We start from the raw sequence: 17,345 nt of genomic DNA on the forward strand, positions 1-17,345 counted from the left end.
TTGGGTGTGCCACCGAAGGCAAGTAAATTTCTACAGTGTGCCACAGAGAGCATTCTAGCTAGTTGCATCACTGTCTGGTGCGGAGGGGCCCCTGCTCTGGATCAGAAAAAGCTGCTGGAAGTTGTAAACTCTGACAGCTCCACCACAGGCACTAGCCTCGCCAGCATCAAGGACACCTTCAAAAAAAGTCCATCCACCGTTAAGGACCTTCATCTCATTGCTCCAAATTGCCTCTTCTCATTGCTACCATCAGGGAAGAGGTACAGGAGGCCAAAGACACATTCTCAATGTATTAGGAACTGCTTTGTCAGATTTTGTCCTTAATACAAATGATTCTGCAGATGCTGGAAATCCAAAGCAACACACACAAAATGCCATAGCAGCTCAGCAGGCTGGGCAGCATCGAATGAAATGAATAAACAGTCAATGCTTTAGGCCAAGAGCCTTCATCAGGACAGTAAAGGAAGGGGGAAGATCTCAGAATAAAATGGTGAGGAAGGGGAAGGAGGACAAGCTGGAAGGTGATAGGTGAAGCCAGGTGGGTGGGAAAGGTAAAGGGCTGGAGAGGAAGGAATCTGATAGGAGAGGAGAGTGGACCATGGGAGAAAGGGGAGAAGGAGGGGCACCAGGGGGGAGGTGATGAGGAGAAGAGGTAAGAGGCCAGACTGGGGAATGGAAGAAGAGGGAATGGGGTGGAAAAAAGAAAAAAATATATACAAGATTATAAATTACTGGAAGGAGAAGTCAATATTCTTGTCATCAGGTAGAGGCTACCTAGATGGAATATGAGGTGCTGCTCCTTGACCCTGAGGGTGGAGTCTCAAGGAGTAGCAAGTGAGAACAGCCCTTCATCAAGCTATACAACAATTCAAAATTTAGTTAGGTTCTCTGCACAGTACATGGACAGATCATTGCTTCATGAAGAGTAATTTCTTTAGCCAGAGAGTGCTGATTTTTAGACATATTTCCTATTGTAATTTCCACTTTTTATTATTATATATTGCAATGTACTGCTGCTGCAAAACAACAAATTTCACAACTGATGTGCTATCAATAACTCTGGGAGACTGGAAGTGAACGATAGGCTTTTATTAACAGTGAAAACAGAGCACGTCCACGTTGAAGACTGAGGGAGGAGCAGTGCCCCAATCACCTTTATACCGGGGTCTGTGGGAGGGAGCCACAGGAGCAGTCAGCAGAGGGGTGTGTCCAGACAGGTATACGTAGTTCACCACAACGACACAGTTCTGGTCCCTTTATTATAGGAAGGATGCAGACCCTTTAGAGACGGTGTAGAGGATGCTGACTGGACTCAAGGGCATGTCTTAGGAAGATAGGTTTTCTCTTTGGAGTGAAGGAGGTGATTTGATTGAGGTGGACAAGATGATAACAGGTATGGATTGAGAGGACAGTCCGAGACTTTTATCCCGGGTGAAAATGACTAATACAAGGGTGGGGGGACACCTTTCAAGAGTTACTTTACTGAACATCTCTGCAGGAGATTCAGATACAGGAGAAAAACACAAACTGCTGGAGGAAGTCTGCAGTGAGGTGTCTTCTGCCGCCTTCCCTCTCCATAGATTCAGCCTGACCTGCTGAGTTCGTCCAGTGTTTTGTGTGTGTTGCCCTGGATTCCCAGTGTCTGAAGAATCTCTAGTGTTTTGAAATGCAGGAGAATGGCTTGGATCTTCCTTCAACGCGCTCTCCGTTACCCACTCCTTCAGAATTTCAGGCTGGGGTGCTGGAGGGAGTGTGGTTCTTCATTTAGATGAAGCAGATCTGCCACAGTGGTCAGAAATGTCTGAGTCTGTTAGAAAGCCTAAAAGTTGCCCGAGAGGGAAATATACTGTCTCACTGTCACAGTGCTTTTAATGAACTTTGTCATTCTCAGTCTGGCTTAGAGCTTCCTTGGATCTGATGCGCTGCGACAGTTGCTGGTGCTGCGGCCAATTTAATTAATAATCGTGTGACTGAAACAAAATTGGAATAATGTTTAATCACGTTGCTAGCGTGTTAAGTCGCTGTATTAACTCTAGATATAGCAGCCCTGCTAGACATGCTGCTGGCTCTCTCTGTAGTGAAGCTTTCCCAGTGCCTGTACCCATTCTGCTGTGCAAGGAGGTCGCGGTGAGGGATGGCATCACGCGCCTTTAGGTGATTGCCTGTGGATGTTATGCTGTGTTCATTTCCGGAGTATTTTTTGTGTTAGTAAGTTTTCCAGCTTTGAATCTGTGCCTCACGGTATGTTTGCTTCTCCACGCTTCTGCCAGAGGCCTGCAAGTCCGCAGCGGCAATCAGAGGCTCAACGTCTGTGTGTCTGAGTCCACTGGAGGCTCGAGGCCGGAGAATAAGGACTACCGTGGACTGTGGCGGTGTGTGGGTGAGGGCGGGCAGGAAAGGGGCTTGTTTCACTGTTGTTGTTTTGCTGTTTGTTGTGTTCCGTGCTGTTCTGCCGAGCATTATAGGCATGCTATGTGGCGCCACACAGTTTGGCTGGCAAATCCCAACATGTCAATTGGTGTGTTGGTTGTTAATGCAAACAGTTCATTTCACTGTATGTTTCAATGTAGGCGTAAACACTTTAAACACATTTCAATCAAGTTTGTAAATCTGGATGGATAGATAGAGTGGGGATATACTGGGGGAGTATATAGTGTGAGTATATATGGGGGAGCATATAGTGGGTATATACTGGGGGAGTATATATAGTGGGTATATACCGGCTGAATCTGGATGGATAGATAGAGTGGGTATATACTGGGGGAGTATATAGAATGAGTATATTGGGGAGTATATAGAGTGGGTATGTACTGGGGGAGTATATAGAGTGAGTATATTGGGGAGTATATAGAGTGGGTATATACTGGGGAGTATATAGAGTGAGTATATTGGGGAGTATATAGAGTGGGTATATACTGGGGGAGTATATAGAATGAATATATACTGGGGGAGTATATAGAGTGGGTATATTGGGGAGTATATAGAGTGGGTATATACGGGGAGTATATAGAGTGAGTATATTGGGGAGTATATAGAGTGGGTATGTACTGGGGGAGTATATAGAGTATATTGGGGAGTGTATAGAGTGGGTATATACTGGGGGAGTATATTGAGTGAGTATATATTGGGGAGCATATAGTGGGTATATACTGGGGGAGTATATATAGTGGGTATATACCGGCTGAATCTGGATGGGTAGATAGAGTGGGTATTTACCAGGTGTTTGGAAGCACCCCATCATGTCACAGTTGACACAGCTGCTGTTTCATGCCCCAGGCAACCTGGTTCAGTCCTGGCTTCCAGTGCGGCCTTTGTGGAGTCTCTATGTTCTCCCGGAGTACAGTCACTTAGAACGGTACTGGAATGTGGACAAGCCCTTCAGCTCACAATGTCCATGCAGACCATGATGCCAAGGTAAAACAATGTTATCTGCCTGCACATGGTCTCAATCCCACCATTCTCTGTACTTGATCTACATCCCATCATCCCCTGCATATTGTCCATATCCCACAATTCCCTGTATAAGGTCCTTAGCCCACCATTCCCTGCAAATGGTCTATAATCCCATCACTCCCTGTCATTATATGGTCTATATTCCATCACACCCTGCACGTGGTCCATATCCCAGCATTTCCTGTACATGTTCTATATCCAACCATTCCCTATACATTCATGGTTCATATCCCATCATTCCCTATACATGGTCTATATCACAAATTTCCCTGCATATTTATTCAAAATTCAAGGTTGTTAAATGTCATTTCCTGTACAGAAGTGTAAAGTGAAAAAAATAATTGTTACTCCAGATCCAACGGAGCACAAAAAAAAACACAAAAGTTATAGAGCAGAATAATAATCCAGTAAGTATAAATATATGATATAGGTTAAATACGTAAACTGATTCCACGTCCATAAGGTGAGGCTAGTGACTGGAGTCTCTGCAAATAATGTAGTTCTGACCGGAAATGTTAAAGTAGTGGTGGTTTCATGAGTGGAGGTGTTGATCAGCCTTACTGCTTAGGGAAAGTCATTGTTTTTGAGTCTGGTGGTCCTGGTGTGGATGCTACGTAGCCTCCTCCCTGATGGGAATGGGACAAACGTGAGCAGGGCGGGAGGGATCCTTCATGTTGTTACTGGCCCGTTTCCGGTGCCTTTCTGTTTGTGTGTCCTTGATGGTGGGTAGACTGGTGGGGGTGATGCAGTAGGCAGTTTTGGCTACCTATTGCAGAGTCTTCCTGGCCACTGCAGTGGAATTTCCATACCAAGCAGTGATGCTACAGAGCCTCTGGAGAAGGACGTGAGTATGGACGTGCAAAGTCCAGCTTCTACAACCTCCTCAGAAAGTAGAGGCTTTGGTGAGCTTTCCTGACTGTGTGGGATGTGGCCATCTTAAATGTTGGTATTGTACATCATCAGGCATTAAGGTGAGAGGGGAAAAATTTAAAGGGAATCTGAGGGGCAACACTTTCTCGCTGAGGGAATTGGGTCTGTGAAATGAACCATCAAAAAAAGTGATAGACAAGGAAACAATTGTCAGGATAGTCTTAATGCTGCTCCTGCAAAAAATTGGTTAGAATGGGGGCCTCACTCACCTCAATTTCCTCAGGAGGTGAAAATGCTGTTGTGCTTTCTTGACCAAAGAGCTGATGTTGAGGGATCAGGAGAGATTGTCTGTTATGTGCACTTATGGGAACATGGTGCTCCTAACTCTCTCCACGGTGAAGTGAGGAGTAGTCAGCCCACACCTTCCTAAAGTCCACAGTCATCTCTTTGGTCTTGTCTCATTGAGACTCGACGTGCTCGCACTATTCTATGTGGACACCGTCTCGTCATTGTCGTTGATGAGGCCAACCACTGTTGTGACATCAGCAGTGCCAAAAAGAAATTATATACACACCACCATGAAAAAAGATTACTTACTTCACGAGAAATATCCTCAGAATAGAGCTCTGTTTTTAACATGCTTCTGTGAAGTCATTTTTTACCAGTTTCTTTGAAATAAGTAGTATGGCTCTGCGAAGTGTTGCAGAACAGAGACCTAGAGGTCAAGTATATTCTTGCTTGAATGTTGCAACACAGGTAGTGAGGATGGTGAAGAAGGCATTTGGCATGCTTGTGCTCATCCATCAGGGCATTGAGCACCAGACATTGGCGAGACCCACCTAGAGTATTAGAATTGATTTGTTACCAAGATAGAGTGAAAAAATTGTCTTGCACACTCTACATACAGATCAAATCATTACACAATGGATTGAGGTAGGACAAGGTAAAACAATGCAGAATATAGTGTTAGAGTTACAGAGGAAGTGCAGTAGAGACAGACAATAAGGTGCAAGATTTTAATGAGGAGGTTTATGAGATCATGACTCCATTGTATGGAAAAAGATTTCATTTCAAGAGTTTGATAACAGTGGTATAGAAGCTGTCCTTGAGCCTGTTGGACATGCTATCAGGTTTTTGTATCTTCTACAAAAAGGGATAAGAAGAGAGAATCAATCTGAAAAGATGAGTTGAGTGGATCGTCAATGTCAACAGTCTCCCACTCAAACATTTCCAGTCATTTTCACTACACATTCAGAAACAGAATCAGGTTTCAGATCATTGGTACAAATCATGAAATTTGTTGTCTTGTGGCAGTAATACATTGCAATAAGTAATAATAAAAATATAAATTATAATAAGAACTATATAGACATAAAAATAAATTCAATAAGCAGTACAAAGACAGGAAATATATCTGAGGAAGCGTTCATGGGTTCAACGTCCATTCAGAAATCTGATGGCAGAGGGGAAGGAGCTGCTCCTGAAGCATTGGCTGTGGGTCCTCAGGCTCCTGTACCTCCTCCCTGATGGTAGCAATGAAAAGAGGGTATGTCCTGGGCGATGGGAGTCCTTAATGACAGATGCCACCTTCTTCAACCCACTTTTTCAGAGTTGGCCGTCAGAAAACTCAGCTATGCTCCACTCTCGCAATATTCTTTCTTCACTCAATTATTTCAGGATCTGGCCACCATGAGTTAGGCCAGCATTTATTGACCTTCCCTTGTGAGAAGATAGTGGGGAGGCCACCTGCTTGAACAAATGCTGCCATCATTTTTTCTTTGTTGGGAAATCATCTCCCTCCTTAACAGCAAATAGATCAAAAGAAGCTTGCAATTTTCGGTTTACCAATGGCGGATAATATGTGTTTATCCCCCTCAGCTCGACGGATGATTACATTTGTTACATTAATGGCTAGAAGATCTATTCTATTGAATTGGAAAGAAATTAATCCTCCAACTATACTTCAGTGGTTTTCTCAAACTATCTCTTGTTTGAGTTTAGAAAAAAATATGTGTTGTCTTTGACTCTTCAGTTAAATTCGAAGAAACTTGGAGACCATTTATCCAACATTTTCATATGAGTTAAACTGACTTTTCCTAAACCCTGCTTCTATTATCCTTAATTATTTGGATGGAGCTGCGGAGTTATTGATGCTACTGTGTATATTTGACATAATGCAATCAACGGCCCATGTTGGTTAGGTTTTTTTTTCTCTTCTTATTTACTCCCTTTTTCCACATCTTTTTTCACACTTTTTTCATATAGTATCATCTATATGAATGTATACTTAACCTATTAATTGTGTACTTTCAAACTCTCCGTATTCATGTTTCATTTATGTTTGTTTAAAATTAATAAAAAGATTTTAAAAGGTCAAAAGAAGCTGCAGAATGTTGTAAAATTAGTGAGCTCCATCTTGCTACCTCCATAGTATCCAAGAAATCTTCAAGGAATTATGCGTCAGAAAGGCGATGTCCATTGTTAAGGGTTCCATCACCCCAAACACGTCCACTTCTCACTGTTACCATCAGGAAGGAGCTACAGAAGCCTGAAGACACACACTCAGTGATTCAGAAACAGCTTCTTCCCCTCTGCCGTCTGATTTCTGAATGGACATTGAACCCACGAACACTAACTCACTTTTTAAAATATATATTATTTCTGTTTTTACACTTTTTTAATCTATTTAAGATAGTCATTGACTTACTATAATTTATTTTTTTTCTTCTTTTTATATTATCATGTATTGCATTGTACTGCTGTTGCTAGGTTAACAGATTTCACGACACAGGACACATGCTGGTGATAACTTGATGCTGATAAATTAGATCCATGTAGGTGCGACAGTCAGCAAAGCTCACCATCATCTCTGCTTCCTCAGGAGGCTAAGGAAATTAGGCTATTGACTATCACCAGTTTTTACTAGTGCACCATAGAAAGCTTCTACCAGGATGCATAACAGGTTGGAATGGTAAACACAAAGTGTACTGCAGATGCTGTGGTCAAAGCAACACATACAACACACTGGAGGGAATCAGCAGGTCCGGCAGCATCCGTGGAAATGAGCAGACAACGTTTCGGGCTGAGACCCTTCGTCAGGACTCGGTTGGGCTTCGTTGGAATGGTAACTGCTCCACACGAGACCATAAGAAACTGCAGAGAGTGGGAGGCACAGCTGAGCACATCTCGGAAGACATCCTCCCCTCCGTGTACTCTGTCTACACTTCTTATTGCCTCAGAGACAGCATAATCATAACCCCGGACGTTCTTCCTCCTCACCGTTCCCATCAGGCAGAGGTTAGGAAAGTTTGAATACATGGACCACTAGGCACCTGTGGCCACTGGACCTAAACAGAATGAGCTGATGGCGAGGACTGGAATTAAAACTCTGTCCAACCCTCTGGCCACCCTGCTCATGGGAGGTTTGTCCCACTGTCATCAGGAAGCATCCACACCAGGACCACTAGACTCAAACAGTGTTCCCTTCCCCAGGCAGTAAGTCTGATCAACACCTCCACCCGCCAACTCCACCACTACTCTATTATTTCTCATCAGTCACCTTATGTACAGCCTAGCATCATCTTATGGACTTACAATCAAATGTATAGAAGCTATCTCATGTATTTACATTTACGGTGTGATTTTTATAATTATTACTGTGTTCTTTACCTTTTGTGCTGCATTTGATCTGGAGTATCAATTAATTCCTTCTCTTTTACACGTTACAGGAAATGACATTAAACGATCTTGAGTCCTGAATCTCTCCTCCTCTCCCCATACTTTTTGATTCTATTCTTCCCATTGTCCCTTACATTTACCAAATTTGTGCATTTTTCTTCTCCAAGCAATGAGCTTCACAATCGCTAGAATAGTAAATATCATATAGGCATCTAGTCACTCTGTTAGAACATTGAACAGTACAGCACAGAAACAGGCCCTTCGGCCCACAATATTGAGCCAAGCCAAATAGATTAGTAATCAAGTGGCCAACTAAACTAATCCCTTTTGCCTACACGATGTCCATGTCCTTCCATTTTCCTCACATTCATGTGCCAATGTAACCATCTCTTGAAAATCTCTAATGTATCTGTCTCTACCTCTACTCCAGGCAGAACCACTCTGGATAAACAACTTTCCCCTCACATCTCCTTTGAAAGTGACCTCTTTCACCTTAATGAATCACCCTCTGGTATTAGACATTTCTGGGAAAAAATACTGTCTGTCTGTTCCTCATAATCTTATAAACTTCTGTCAGATTCACCTCAGCCTTAGCTTCTCCAGAGAAAATAATACAAGTTTGTCCAGCCTCTCATTATAGTACATGCTCTCTAATCCAGACAGTATCCTGGTAAACCTCTTCTGCACCCTCTCCAAAGCCTTAACAACCTTCCTACAGTGGGGCAAGCAGAACTGCATGCGATACTCCAGATGTGACCTAACTTGAGTTTTATAAAGCTACTTGGGCATGGTTGGTCAATGTCCAGTAAATAAATAGTCAAGACCCATGCAAGTCCAAAGATTGAGACCTAGGGATCAAAGTGCTGTGATTGGCAAGCTCTGGGGTTAATATCCAGAGGTTGGTGACGTTCAGTGATCAAACCCTGAAGCCGAAGGCCAAAGTTGATGAGTGCAATGGTCATGGTCCAAAGGTCAAATCTCCTGGGTCAGCATGCCCAGAGGTCAGAGGTCTAAAAGTCTGCAAGTCCAGGTCAAGGACTGGAGATTGGACGCCTGATCTCTGTGAGTCTAAGAGCCTGAGGCTAAGGACAGGCTCAGAGATGGCCTGATATTGGTGAAAGTGGTGGATGTGGGTTCAATGTCGATATTTAAGTAAATTTGTATACATACATAGATGGAAGAGGAATGGAGGCTATGGACCAGGTGTGGGTCAATAGGACTAGGGTGCAGAGGAGGTTTACGAGGATGCTGCCTGGTTTAGAGGGCATGTGCTATCATGAGAGGCTAGATAAACGTGGGTTGTTTTCTCTGGAGCGTCAGAGGCTAAGGGGAGATCTGATAGATAGAGCAGACAGAGAGTCTCTGCTTCTCAGGGTAGAAATGTCTAATACCAGAGGGGATGCATTGAAGGTGAGGGGGGTAAGTTATTTACTCAGAGTGTCATGGATGCCTGGATGCACTACCTGCTATGGTGGTGGGACAGCTACATTAGAGGCTTTTAAGAGACTTTAGGATTGGTAGTTGGATGTAAGGAAGATGAAGATGGATGTGAGTAGGTAGGAGGGGTAATTGTTTGGGTGCTTCTGATTTGCATTTTAGTTGGCCATTGTGGTCTGAATGGCCTTTTCCCGGGCTGGACTGTTCGAAAATAATGAGGGCATGGACAGGGTATTGCAAGCAGGACTTTTCCACTGAGATTGGGTGAGACTACAACGAGGGGTTAAGGGCTAAGGGTGAGAGGTGAAATATTTAAGGGGAACGTGAGGGGGAAACGTCTTCACTCAGAGGGTGGTGAGAATGTGGAACAAGTTGCCAGTGGAGGTGGTGGATGTGGGCTTAATTGCAGCATTTAAGGAAGTTTGGGAAAGTACCTGGATGGGAGGGATATGGAGGCTATGGGACAATGAGGCTAGGCACTCTATAACTAGGCTCTACTGAGGTGACAGACAGATTGACCCAGTGCCAGGCAAGTTCAGATCCTCCTTATTTAATGTCAAATATGTACCTTCTAAGAGGAAGGCTATTTGGAGAGGGAACGCCATAAGTGCTTATTAAAGAGAGGATCAGTGTGCCCACTAACAGTCCTTACAGATAACACATCATGACAAGATAAGTATGTTCTGTCAGACTGCTGACAGGATTAGCCCAGTTTACAGACAAGCAGCAGAGTTGTGTCTTGCTGAATGAGGCAAGCCTCGTTTAGCTGCCAAGACGCTGCCTGGTCTCTCCCAGGATTCACACACAACCTGTCCGGAGCCCAAAACCTTCAACCACAATGAGGTTCACTGGGGGTTCTTGGGACTGGAATGGGACAGGGGTGAAGAAGGACAAGTTGCCCCTTCCAGTGGTAGGGGTACTCCTGAGCCCCAACAGCTCCCCGCCTCAAGTTCCCTGTCAAATTCAAGGTCATAATAAGTCAAAGGCAAAGTAGTTTTGTTGTCCAAGTGTTGCCCTATACCGCCTGGAGAAGATGGCGCCAGCGAACACTGCGACCGAGGTTGAAATCAGCAAGGCGAGAGCAGGAGATGAGCGAGGGTTCAGCCATCTACCGGCCTCTCACTGCTGCCGGAAGAAGGTGTCTGTGTGTGACAGTATTGTGCAAATAAAATAAACTTGGGAATTTACTTCAGGAAAGGAAGTCATATTATATACATACTGTAAAAATCATATTTTACATATCTACATTACTGTGCAAAAGTCTCAGGTACATATATATAGCTAGGTTCCTTTGTCAGCATGAGCAGAGAGTGAGTTTGTAAATCTGGTGGGAGCAGAGGATGTTGGGAATGGCGAGACTGGAGTGTCGCGGGAGTGGTGTGGGGCAGGTGGCAGAGAAGGAGTGCCAGGAGCAGGAGGTGGCGCGGGCACAGACACACACAGACCCTGACACACCGAGCAAGGTCATTTGATTCCTAACAATTGGTTTATTGATCGTTACTGAATGTCTCTGTAGTGCCTCCCACTCCCTCCCCTCTCCCTTCCCCCTGTTCCTAACCATGATTCCCCTCTCCCTGCCCCCTTCCCACTCTCAGTCCACAATGGACACCCATATCAGAATCAGGTTTATCATCACTCACGTATGTCATGGAATTTATTTTGTTTTTGCAGTACTCGCAAGAGTGCAATACATAAAATCACTACAGTATTGTGCAAAATTTTAGACATATATATAGCTAGGGTGCCTTAAGACTTCTGCACTGTACTATATATATTATAGAACATATAACACAGTGAAGGAACCGTGGGTGACAAGTGAGTTTGAAAATCTAGTCAGATGGAAGAAGGCAGCATACATGAGGTTTAGGAAGCAAAGATCAAATGGGGCTATTGAGAAATATAGGGTAGCAGGAAAGGAGCTTAAGAAGGGGCTGAGGAGAGCAAGGGGGCATGAGAAGGCCTTGGCGAGTAGGGTAAAGGAAAACCCCAAGGCATTCTTCAATTATGTGAAGAACAAAACGATGACAGGAGTGAAGGTGGGAAAATGTGCCTGGAGCCTGTAGAAGTGAACGAGATCCTCAATGAATACTTCTCTTCGGTATTCACCAATGAGAGGGAACTTGATGACGGTGAGGACAATATGAGTGCAGTTGAAGTTCTGGAGCATGTTGATATTAAGGGAGAGGAGGTGTTGGAGTTGTTAAAATACTTTGTACATTAGGACAGATAAGACCCCAGGGCTTGACGGAATATTCCCCAGGCTGCTCCACGAGGTGAGGAAAGAGATTGCTGAGCCTCTGGCTAGGATCTTTATGTCCTCGTTGTCCACGGGAATGGTACCGGAGGATTGGAGGGAGGCGAATGTTGTCCCCTTGTTCAAAAAAGGTAGTAGGGATAGTCCAGGTAATTATAGACCAGTGAGCCTTATGTCTGTGGTGTAAAGCAGAGATAGAATCTAGTGGCATTTAGAGAATCATGGTCTGATCAGAGACAGTCAGTGTGGCTTTGTGAAGGGCAGATCATGTCTAACGAGCCTGATAGAGTTCTTTGAGGAGGTGACCAAGCATATAGATGAGGGTAGTGCAGTGGATGTGATCTACATGGATTTTAGTAAGGCATTTGACAAGGTTCCACATGGTAGGCTTATTCAGAAAGTCAGAAGGCAGGGGATCCAGGGAAGTTTGGCCAGGTGGATTCAGAATTGGCTTGCCTGCAGAAGGCAGAGGGTCACGGTGGAGGGAGTACATTCAGATTGGAGGGTTGTGACTAGTGGTGTCCCACAAGGATCAGTTCTGGGACCTCTACTTTTTGTGAATTTTATTAATGACCTGGATGTGGGGGTTGGCAAGTTTGCAGATGACACAAAGGTTGGTGGTGTTGTGGATAGTGTAGAGGATTGTCAAAGATTGCAGAGAGACATTGATAGGGTGCAGAAGTGGGCTGAGAAGTGGCAGATGGAGTTCAACCCAGAGAAGTGTGAGGTGAAGTATGAGGTGGTACACTTTGGAAGGACAAACTCCAAGGCAGAGTACAAAGTAAATGGCAGGATATTTGGTAGTGTGAAGGAGCAGAGGGATCTGGGGGTACATGTCCACAGATCCCTGAAAGTTGCCTCACAGGTAGATAGGGTAGTTAAGAAAGCTTTTGGGGTGTTAGCTTTCATAAGTCGAGGGATAGAGTTTAAGAGTCGCGAGGTAATGACGCAGCTCTATAAAACTCTGGTTAGGCCACACTTGGAGTACTGTGTTCAGTTCCGGTCACCTCACTATAGGAAGGATGTGGAAGCATTGGAAAGGGTACAGAGGAGATTTACCAGGATGCTGCCTAGTTTAGAGAGTGTGGATTATGATCAGAGATTAAGGGAGCTAGGGCTTTACTCTTTGGAGAGAAGGAGGATGAGAGGAGTCATGATAGAGGTGTACAAGATATTAAGAGGAATAGACAGAGTGGACAGCCAGTGCCTCTTCCCCAGGGCACCACTGCTCAGTACAAGAGGACATGACTTTAAGGTAAGGGGAGGGAAGCTCAAGGGGGATATTAGAGGAAGGTTTTTCACTCAGAGAGTGGTTGGTGCGTGGAATGCACTGCCTGAGTCAGTGGTGGAGGCAGATACACTAGTGAAGTTTAAGAGACTACTAGGCAGGTATATGGAGGAATTTAAGGTGGGGGGATATTTGGGAGGCTGGGTTTAAAGGTTGGCACAACATTGTAGGCCGAAGGGCCTGTACTGTGCTGTACTATTCTATGTTCTATGTTCTATCATTCTTTAATGCATATATAAGAGTATAAGACTATGTCAATAAGATATAGGAGTAAAATTAGGCCTTTCAGCCCATTGAGACTGCTCCACTATTCAATCATGGCTGATATATTATCCTTCTCAAACCCATTCTCCAGCTTTCTCTCATAACACTAATCAAAAATCTATCAACCTCCACTTTAAATGTACTCCATAACTTGCCCTCCAGAGCCATCTGTGGCAATAAATTCCACAGATTCACCACCCTCTGGGTAAATAAATTCCTCCTCATCTCTGTTCTAAGTGGATGTCCCTCTATTCTTAGGCTGTGCCCTCTGGTCCTGGACTCACCCTCAATAGGAAACATCCTCTCCTCATCCACTACACCAGACCTTTCAATATCTAATTGCTTTCAATGAGATTCCCTCCTTATTCTTCTAAACCCCAGCAAGTGCAGGTCCAGAGCCATCAAATGCTCCCCTCACATTAACCCTTTCATTCTCAGAGTAATTCTCAACAGCCTCCTCCAAAACCTTCTCTAATTCTGAGATGTGGCCCAAAACTGCTTATAATACACCAAATACAGCTGTACCAATGTCTTATAAAGCATCAGCATTACATCCTTGCTATTATATTCTCGTCCTCTGAAAATAAATACTGACAATTCATTTGCCTTGCTTAAAACCAACTCAGCCTGCAAGTTAACCTTTAGAAAATCCTGCACAAGGACTCCCAAGTCCCTTTGCATTTCTGATTTTTAAATTTTCTCCCCATTTAAAAAATAGTCTGTCCCTTTATTCCTTTTACCAAAGTGTATGAGTATTCACTTTCCTACATTATATTCCATCTGCTCTGATTTTGAACCTTTGCTGCCTTACATACCCACTCATGGGAAAGGCTTCGGGAGTGAACCTTGAGGAAGAAATCTGGAGCCGGGGTCTCTAAGGCAGTTTAACGTTGTTTACGACTTCACTCTGGCAACCTCTGCGATGACACTGGTGCCAAGCTGTATTGGCGCTTGCCCTTCCCTTGGACTATATCTGTGATATAGTGTTGGCACGTGGCCAAGTGGTTAAGGCGTTCATCTAGTTATCTGAAGGTCGCTAGTTCGAGCCTTGGCTGAGGCTTGCGTGTGTGTCCTTGAGCAAGGCACTTAACCGCACATTGCTCTACGATGACTCCAGTGCCAAGCTGTATGGGTCCTAATGCCCTTCCCCTGGACAACATTGGTGACATGGAGAGGGGAGACTTGCAGCTTGGGCAACTGCCAGTCTTCCATAAAAATACCTTTGCTCAGGCTTGCGCCCTGGGAACTTTCCAAGGCGCAAATCCATGGTCTATCGAGACTAACGGAGGCCTACATCAGTGATATGGAGAGGGGGAGTCTGCTGCATGGGCAACAGCCGGTTCTTCAAACCATCCCACCCAGGCTTGAGCCTTGGAGAGGACACGGTCCACCAGAGGCACAGACCCATGAACCCCTGGGATCGACGGCTGCCTACCTACCTACCAACTGCCACTTCTTTGCTCAATCTCCTAATCTGTCTAAGTCCTTCTGCAGCCCCCTGCTTCCTCAACACTACTTGCCCCTCTACCTACCATCATACCATCCACAAACTTGGCCACAAGGCCATTAATTCCATCACCTTAATCATTGATACATAACATGAAAAGCATGGGTCTCAACACCAGCCCTGCTGAACACTACTAGTCACCGGCAGCCAACCAGAAAAGGCTTCCTTTATCCCTATTCTTTGCCTCTTGCCAATCTGGCAATCTTCCATCCATACTAGTACCTTTCCTGTAAAACCATGGCCTCTTACCTCGTTAAACAGCCTCATGTATAGCACCTTGTCAAAGGCTTTCTGAAAATCCAAGTGCACATCCACCGATTCTCCCTTGTCTATCCTACTTGTTATTTCCTCAAAGAATTCCTGCAGATCCGTCAGGCAAGACTTTCCCTTGAGGAAACAATCCTGACTTTGGTTTATATAATATGGCTTCCCATTCCTGAGGTCCACAAAGAATTCCTCGGTTTTGCTGATGTTGAGCTGAAGGTGGTTGTTGCAACATCACTCATCCAGCCATCCTTGTAAGGTATTTCTGTAAAGAACTTGCAAAATAGCTATTTCTAAATTCCATCGGTCTACATGCTCAAATGGTGTGCACTCCATTGAGATGTGTGTTGTGTCATTGAATCAGTTATTGAACATCTCATTTAGCATGGCTTCTCACATGTCTTCAGTGTCTTCCTGTGACACACCAAGAAACATTCCAAAGGAAACTCAACAGGGATTTGCAACTAATCTGCACTTGTGTTTTGTTTTAATCCATCTAGGGAGACAAGTTGATATGCCTAGGTCAAAGACCATTATGCCAGTTTACACTCAGCAGCTAATTTATTAGCTACACCTGTACACTGCTCATTAATGCAAATGTCTAATCAGCCAACCATGTAGCAGCAACTCACAGCATAAAAACATGCAGACACGGTCAAGAGGTTCAATTGATGTTCAGACCAAACAACAGAATGGGGGAAGAAATGTGATCTAAGTGACTTTGACTGTGGAATGTTTGTCGGTGCCAGACGGGGTGGTTTGAGTATCTCAGAAACTGCTGATCTCCTGGGATTTTCACATCTCTCTGGAGTTTACAGTGAATGGTGTGGAGAACATCCAGCGGCAGTTCTGTGGGCGCAAAAGTCTGGTCTATAGGTGATGTCAGAGGAGAATGGCCAGGCTGGTTCAAGCTGACAGGAAGACTAACTTAAATAACCACGAATCACAACAGTGGTGTGCGGAAGAGCATCTCTGAATGCACAACACATCAACCCTTAAAGTGCATGGGCTACAGCACTCTGTTTGGTACAGGAGGTATCTGAGAAAGTGGCCATTGAGTGTATATTTTTCCGGTTACAAAGGTAAGGGAGACTGATGATAAACCCTGGAGCTACTTTATTGGCTTTCTGTCACACATGAAAGTGTTGGTAGCAGATTTACTAAACTGAGTTTCTTCCTCTACAACCTCAGCAGACTTGTCCCAGGACTGGTCCCAAGCCTGTCAGTTCATTTGGATTGTGAAGCCTTGAGTTGGACATGTTCCCAGACGTTCCATCATATGACCTTCTAATCTGCCCTTGTTGGAGAGAATGATTTGTCTTGTGGTGTCACTCAGTCATCACTCCAAGACTCTGCTGGTATTCCTATACCTAACCTCTTGTTTCTATCTCTTCATGCAGATTCTGCCATTCCTCCACTCCTGGGTTGAGTTGTGAGTCAGCAGTCTGTGGTTCCTGGATTGAGTTAGTGCCAGCGAGCCCCGTGACAGAGAAAGCCAGCCATGTCACCACACCTGAGTCCGGACACTGTGACACAGTCCATTAGCAATGGGATCCTTTGTGATGTTACTGGCCCTTCTCCATCACCATTCTGTGCATATTGTCAGGTAGGTTGGTGCCGCTGATGCATTGGGCGGTTTTGATTCATAGATATTAATCAATTTCTTCAATCTCGTTGCTGAGGTTTGATAACTCTCTCCTTTCGAGAATGCAATTTTCCTTCTTGGGGTCTGTCTCCATGAATAGAAAATATCAACCAGGATCACAACTTTGGGGCCCTCATGTAAGTTTAAAATTGGATTTCTCGGGGCTAAATAGTCTACCCAATGCCTCTGTCTACACAATCACAGGGTCAAAGAGTCACATGACATGGAAACAGCCCCTTTGGCCCAATCAGTCTGCGCTGATCCAATTTCCAGCATTTATTCCTTATTCCTGTACACCATCCGTATCCTTGTACCTGCCTCTGGCAGCTCATTCCATATACTGAACCCCCCCCCCCTAAACTACCCACGTCCTTAGTTGCTCATAGCGTCCGGACTCAGGTGTGGATAAATGGCCGGCTTTCTCTGTCACGGGGGTCGCTGGCACTAACTCAGCTCAGGAGCAGCAGACAAGCTGTGAGACTAGGACCAATCAAGTGTGAAAGTGTGAATGGAACTGCAGGAGATAGCGAAGGTGCTTAATGAATACTTTGCTTCAGTATTCATTTCGGAAAAGGACCTTGGCAATTGTATGGATGACTTGCAGTGGACTGAAAAGCTTGAGCATGTAGACATTAAGAAAGAGGATGTGCTGGAGCTTATGGAAGCATCAAGTTGGATAAATCAT

This window comes from Hypanus sabinus, chromosome 29, assembly GCF_030144855.1.
Source record: "Hypanus sabinus isolate sHypSab1 chromosome 29, sHypSab1.hap1, whole genome shotgun sequence".
In the NCBI taxonomy this organism is placed as follows: domain Eukaryota; kingdom Metazoa; phylum Chordata; class Chondrichthyes; order Myliobatiformes; family Dasyatidae; genus Hypanus; species Hypanus sabinus.